The sequence below is a fragment of the Arachis ipaensis genome, chromosome B5, assembly GCF_059453495.1.
Source record: "Arachis ipaensis isolate K30076 ecotype BB chromosome B5, ASM5945349v1, whole genome shotgun sequence".
Classification (NCBI taxonomy): domain Eukaryota; kingdom Viridiplantae; phylum Streptophyta; class Magnoliopsida; order Fabales; family Fabaceae; genus Arachis; species Arachis ipaensis.
Window position 1 is genome coordinate 104,348,116 of NC_142440.1, and position 7,472 is coordinate 104,355,587.

A 7,472-nucleotide genomic window follows, 5' to 3' on the forward strand; every position below is an offset into this window, starting at 1 on the left:
AGAAGCCTCTTGAGTATGGTTGGATGCAGCTTGCATTCCATTCAGACTCTGAGAGATCATATTGACTTGCTGAGTCAATATTTTATTCTGAGCCAATATGGCATTCAGAGTATCAACTTCAAGAACTCCCTTCTTCATAGGCGTCCCATTACTCATAGGATTCCTTTCAGAAGTGTACATAAACTGGTTATTAGCAACCATGTCAATGAGTTCTTGAGCTTCTGCAGGCGTTTTCTTTAGGTGAATGGATCCACCTGCAGAAGTTTCCAATGACATCTTTGATAGCTCAGATAAACCATCATAGAATATATCCAGGATGGTCCATTCTGAAAGCATGTCAGAAGGACACTTTTTGGTCAACTGTTTGTATCTTTCCCAAGCTTCATAGAGGGATTCACCTTCTTTCTGTCTGAAGGTTTGAACATCAGCTCTAAGCTTGCTCAGCTTTTGAGGAGGAAAGTTCTTGGCTAAGAAAGTCGTGACCAGCTTATCCCAAGAGTTCAGGCTGTCTTTGGGTTGAGAATCCAACCATAATCTAGCTCTGTCTCTTACAGCAAAAGGGAAAAGCATGAGCCTGTAGACTTCAAGATCTACTCCATTAGTCTTAACAGTATCACATATCTGCAAGAATTCAGTTAAGAACTGAAAAGGATCTTCAGATGGAAGTCCATGAAACTTGCAGTTCTGCTGCATCAGAAAAACTAATTGAGGTTTCAGCTCAAAGTTGTTTGCTCCAATGGCAGGAATGGAGATGCTTCTTCCATGTAGATTGGAATTAGGTGCAGTAAAGTCACCAAGCATCTTCCTTACATTATTATTGTTTTCGGCTGCCATCTCCTTCTCCTGTTCAAAAATTTCTGAAAGGTTATCTCTGGATTGTTGTATTTTAGCTTCTCTTAATTTTTTCTTCAGAGTCCTTTCAGGTTCTGGATCTGCTTCCACAAGAATGTTATTATCCTTGCTCCTGCTCATATGACAAAGAAGAAGGCACAGAATAATAATAATAATAATAGAGATCCTTTATACCACAGTATAGGGATCCCTGTGTGAGTAGAAAAAGAGGGGGAGACAAAGAATGTAATATAATGGAAGAAACACAATTGTGAGGAGGCTAGATATGTGAGATGAGATGTTAGGATATGAATGAATAAATAGAATGAGATGGGAGAGGGAGAATTTTCAAAAATATTTTTGAAAAAGAGTTAGTGATTTTCGAAAATGGTTTTTGAAAAATATTAGTAATTTTCGAAAATTTTTTTTTGAAATCGAAAATAAAAAATAAAAATAATTAGTTAATAAAAAAGAAATTTTTGAAAAAGAGGGAAGATATTTTCGAAAATTAGAGAGAGAGAGTTAGTTAGGTAGTTTTGAAAAAGTTAAGAAACAAACAAAAAGTTAGTTAGTTAGTTGAAACAAATTTTGAAAGGATAAGAAGTTAGGAGGTTAGAAAAGATATTTTGAAATTAGATTTTTGAAAAAGATAAGATGAGAAGATATTTTTGAAAAGATATGATAGAAATTAGTTTTTGAAAAAGATTTGATTTTTAAAATCACAATTAATGACTTGATTCACAAGAAATCACTAGATATGATTCTAGAACTTAAAGTTTGAATCTTTCTTAGCAAGCAAGTAACAAACTTGAAATTTTTGAATCAAAACATTAATTGTTATTGTTATTTTCGAAAATTTGGTATAAAAATAAGAAAAAGATTTTTGAAAAATATTTTTGGAATTTTTGAAAATAACTAAGAATTTTGAAAAAGATTTGATTTTTGAAAAAGATTTTGAAAAAGATAAGATTTTCAAATTGAAAATTTGATTTGACTCATAAGAAACAACTTGATTTTAAAAATTTTTGAAAAAGTCAATCCAAATTTTCGAATTTGATGAGAGAGAAAAAGAGAAAGATATTTTTTTGATTTTTGAATTTTTATGATGAGAGAGAAAAACAAGAAAAATGATGCAATGCATGAAATTTTTAGATCAAAACAATGAATGCATGCAAGAATGCTATGAATGTCAAGATGAACACCAAGAACACTATGAATGTCAAGATGAACATCATAGACACAATCTTGAAAAACTTTTAATGCAAAGAAAACATGCAAGACACCAAACTTAGAATTCTTTAATGCTTAGACACTAAGAATTCAAGAATGCATATGAAAAATAATAAAAGATACAAAACAAAAAATCATCAAGATCAAACAAGAAGACTTACCAAGAACAACTTGAAGATCATGAAGAACACTATGAATGCATGATATTTTCGAAAAAATGCAAGATGCATATGCAATTGACACCAAACTTATAACATGACTCAAGACTCAAACAAGAAACACAAAAATATTTTTGATTTTTTTTTTTTGATTTTCTAATTTTTTTTGGATTTTTCGAAAATTAATAGAAAAAGGAAAATAAGGATTCCAAAATTTTTAATATGAATTCCAGGAATCTTGCATTCTTAGTCTAAAGCTTCAGTCCAGGAATTAGACATGGCTCGCTAGCCAGCCAAGCTTTCAAAGAAAGCTCCAGTCCAAAACACTAGACATGGCCAATGGCCAGCCAAGCTTTAGCATTTAACACCAGAGTATATTGCTCTTGATAACAAATTGCAAGCCTCAGTCCAAATAAATTTAGACATGGCTTTACAGCCAGCCAGGCTTCACATGCTTCATGAAACACTAGAATTCATTCTTAAAAATTTTGAATAAAAAAATTTTTTTGAAAATATTTTTATTTTTCTCGAAAACAGATGAGAAAATTTTAGAAATATTTTTGAAAAATTTTTTGAAAATAAAATAAAAAGAAAATTACCTAATCTGAGCAACAAGATGAACCGTCAGTTGTCCAAACTCAAACAATCCCCGGCAACGGCGCCAAAAACTTGGTGCATGAAATTGTGATGTCCAGGCTCGAACAATCCCTGGCAACGTGAGCAACTTGGTACGCGTAATCATGATTACACTTTAATTATGCAGAATTCATGGCTCTTTCTTTCCCTGGCAATGGCGCCAAGAACATGGTGCCAATACCATGGTTCACAACTTCGATACAACTAACCAGCAAGTGCACTGGGTCGTCCAAGTAATACCTTACGTGAGTAAGGGTCGAATCCCACGGAGATTGTTGGTATGAAGCAAGCTATGGTCACTTTGCAAATCTCAGTTAGGTAGATGTAAATTGATAATGGTGTTTTTGAATAATAAATAATAGAATAGGGATAGAGGTACTTATGTAAATCATTGGTAGGAATTTCAGATAAGCGAATGGAGATGCTTTTCGTTCCTCTGAACCTCTGCTTTCCTGCTATCTTCATCCAATCAGTCTTACTCCTTTCCATGGCTGGCTTTATGCAAGGGCATCACCGTTGTCAGTGGCTACATCCCCTCCTCTCAGTGAAAAATATGCTCACATGCTCTGTCACAGCATGGCTAATCATCTGTCGGTTCTCGATCATGCTGGAATAGGATTCACCCTCCTTTTGTGTCTGTCACTAACGCCCAACAATCGCGAGTTTGAAGCTCGTCACAGTCATTCAATCATTGAATCCTACTCGGAATACCACATACAAGGTTTAGACTTTCCGGATTCTCTTGAATGCCGCCATCATTCTAGCTTACGCCACGAAGATTCTGGTTAGGAGATCTAAGAGATATTCATTCTAGCTTATTTCATGTAGAACGGAAGTGTTTGTCAGGCACGCGTTCATAAGGGAAAAGGATGATGAGCATCACACATAATCATCACCTTCATCACGTTCTTGGGTGCGAATGGATATCTTAGAAGCGAAATAAGATGAATTGAATAGAAAATAGTAGTACTTTGCATTAATCTTTGAGGAACAGCAGAGCTCCACACCTTAATCTATGGAGTGTAGAAACTCTACCGTTGAAAATACATAAGTGAGAGGTCCAGGCATGGCCGAGATGTCACAGGATCAAAATACAATCCAGGATCCAGGATTGTCAAAAAGACTAGTAAAAGGTCCTATTTATAATAAACTAGCTACTAGGATTTACAGAAGTAAGTAATTGATGCATAAATCCACTTCCGAGGCCCATTTGGTGTGTGTTTGGGCTGAGCCTGAGTGTTGCACGTGTAGAGGTCCTTCTTGGAGTTGAACGCCAGCTTTTGTGCCAGTTTGGGCGTTCAACTCTGGTTTTGGCTCCTTTTCTGGCGCTGGACGCCAGATTTGGGCAGAAAGCTGGCGTTGAACGCCCGTTTACGTCGTCTATTCTTGGCCAAAGTATGGACTATTATATATTGCTGGAAAGCCCTGGATGTCTACTTTCCAACGCAATTGGAAGCGCGCCGTTTCGAGTTCTGTAGCTCCAACAAATCCATTCTGAGTGCAGGGAGGTCAGAATCCAACAGCATCAGCAGTCCTTTTTCAACCTCTGAATCTGATTTCTGCTCAAGTCCCTCAATTTCAGTCAGAAAATACCTGAAATCACAAAAAAACACACAATCTCATAGTAAATTCCAGAAATGTGAATTTAACATAAAAACTAATGAAAACATCCCTAAAAGTAACTAGATCCTACTAAAAACATACTAAAAACAATGCCAAAAAGCGTATAAATTATCCGCTCATCAATTAATCATGTGTAAACCATATGCATTGATGCTCTTGTATATATTTTAGTTTGAAAAGAAAAAAATGAAAAAAAAAGAGAAAAAAAATATATATATATATATACAAAAAAATATATATAGAAAAAAAAAGAAAGAAAGGAAAGCAATAAGAAGGGGACAAAAATGCCCCAAAGTTCAAAGTTCAATAAAAATCAATGCATATGTGTGGTGATAAAAAAGAGAATACATGAGTGTGTGTGAAAAGTGAAGAATGGGTAGTTAGGTTTGTTTAGAATTGTATAGGTTGTCATAGGTTAGGTGGGAAGTTTAAGTTAATCAAAGATTCGAATTTCAAGCTCACTTGACCATATGCATCCTACCTTGACCCTAACCCCATTAAAACCTATGGGAAGTCCTCATGATATTTTTATGCATGCATGAAATAATTGTTGATTGTTAGATGAAAAACAAATCTTGGAAAGCATGATTAGGGGAGAATTGAGTGAATCAAACCCATACACTTGAGTGCATAGAGCGGATACACATCTGGCGAGGGTTCGATCGCTCAATTACATGTTTCCACCCATGATCATCTTTTCTTGCAAGTTTGTAAAATCTTTCAATGATTCGATTCAATTGTGGGTTTGATTTGACTGCTATGGCATTAGCCCTAGTACTTAAATATGTTTTCTTGGAAGTTGACTTGTTTTGACCAAATGGATGCATTCATATAGATAGATTGCATCTAGTTAGTTTGCATTGAATAAATGTTGATGTCCCTTTGCTTCTTTCTTGATTTTAGCATGAGGACATGCTTAGTTTAAGTATGGGGAGATTTGATAAACCCCAATTTTGTAGTTTATCTTGTGCTTATTTTAGGGGATTTTATCACCTTTTACAACATTTATTCAATGAAATAACATGGTTTTGAAATTCTCCCTTGATTTGTGCTTAGGTGTAAAAACATGCTTTTTAGGTCCTAAAATGGGTGATTTTAATTCACTATAATTCCATTCGATACCTTGATGTGTTTGTTGAGTGATTTCAGGTTCATAAGGCAAGTATTGGACGGAAGGAAAGAAGAAAAATCATGCAAAGTGGGAGAACTCATGAAGAAATGAAGGAATCGTAAAGCTGTCAAGCCTGACCTCATCGCACTCAATTGACCATAACTTGATCCATAGAGGTCCAAATGAAGCGGTTTTAGTTGCGTTGGAAAGCTAACATCTAGGGCTTCGAAATGATATAAAATTTGCTATATGTTATTTTGCGCTCAGGGGCGCGCACTCGCCATGTACGCGTGCACGCCGATGCTGCCGTGGCCCACTAAAGTGAACTCGCCCCCAACGATTTCTGAAGCACTTTGGGCCCAACCCAACTCATTTCTAATGCTATTTCATACAGAATTCAAGCTTGGGCAAAGGGGAGAGCAATTGTTTAAAGTTTTTTTTGCATCATGTAGTTTAGTTTCTAGAGAGAGAAGCTCCCTCTTCTCTCTAGAATTAGGTTAGGTGAATCTCTCTTAGATTTAGGTTCAATTACATGTTTTCATCTTGTTTCTTTTATGAATTCTTGCTTCTACTCTTTCATTCTCTTGATTTGTAATGTTAATTTCCCTTTTTGCTCTCTTTTATGTTCATGGATGCTTATGTTGGATTTAGATCTCTTTTAATGAAATTTAATGTTTGATGTTCTTTTAATTGTTGAATTGAGTTGTGAATTTCCTTTCTTGCAATTGGTAGTTGGTAGATTTTACTATTTCTTGCTCATTTATTATGCTTTCTTTTTATGCCTTCCAAGTGTTTGACAAAATGCTTGGTTGGATGTTAGAGTAGATTTTGAGAATTCTTGGCTTGAAAAGAGTAATAGGCAATCTTGAGTCATGAAAACCCAACTCATGTTGGTGATCTAGAGTTGTTAGCTAATATTATTTCCATTGACGCTAATCTTTTGCTAGTTTAATTAGTAAGTTGATTAGGACTTTTGGATTGAGATTAGCTAGTCTTATTAGACTTTCTCTCATGGAAGATAATATGATACCCTTTTCCAATGTTAGAGATGACGTAATAAGATAAATTCTTGTTTATATTTGTGACATGATTAACTAGTCTTGTTTGACTTTCTCCCTTTGTGTTGGAGTTGACTAAATAAGATGAATTGATCATTGTATGACTAGGATAGAAAGCCTATGATCTCAATCTTTGCCATGAATGTCTCTCTTTATTAATTACTTTCTTTAATTGCTCTCTTTACTTTTCTTGTCATTTATTTTATTGCCCCTCTTATAAACCAAAACCCCCTTACCCCACTTCATAGCCAATAATTGACCACTTCATTGCAATTCCTTGTGAGACGATCCGGAGTCTAAATACTCCGGTTAATTTTCATTTGGGGTTTGTTAATTGTGACACAACCAAATTTTTTGATTGGGAGGATTATTTGTTGGTGTAGAACTATACTTGCAACGAGAATTCATTCAATTGAGAAAATTCTATACCACCAAAGAATTCGCTCATCAGATCACCTTCTTCTTGGCCACAACTTCATAGAAGTGGTCTTGATGCACCCTTGAGATGAATCTCTCCATCTCCCATGACTCGGAGGTGGAAGCTTTTGCCTTTCTTTTCCTCTTTCTTGAGGTTTCTCCGGCCTTTGGTTCCATAAATGGTTATGAAAAAATAAAAAGTAACGCTTTTACCACACCAAACTTAGAAGGTTTACTCGTCCTCGAGCAAGAGAAGAAAGAAAAGAATAGAAGAAGAAAATGGAGGAGATGGAGGGGATTTGGTGGTTCGGTCAAGGGGAGAAGTAGTATGTATGATGTGTGAAAATGAAGGAGTGAAGATGGGTTTATATAGGAGGGGAGAGAGGGGTAGGGTTCGGCCATATATGG

General features: G+C 35.5%; 1 non-coding gene across 1 annotated transcript; it reads left to right on the plus strand.

The window, feature by feature from the left end:
* Positions 1-330: 330 nt before the first annotated feature.
* LOC148565229 (small nucleolar RNA R71) lies at positions 331-438 on the plus strand. The gene has a single exon (XR_015884220.1). It is a non-coding gene; the product is annotated as a small nucleolar RNA R71 (small nucleolar RNA).
* The last annotated feature ends 7,034 nt before the right edge of the window (positions 439-7,472 follow it).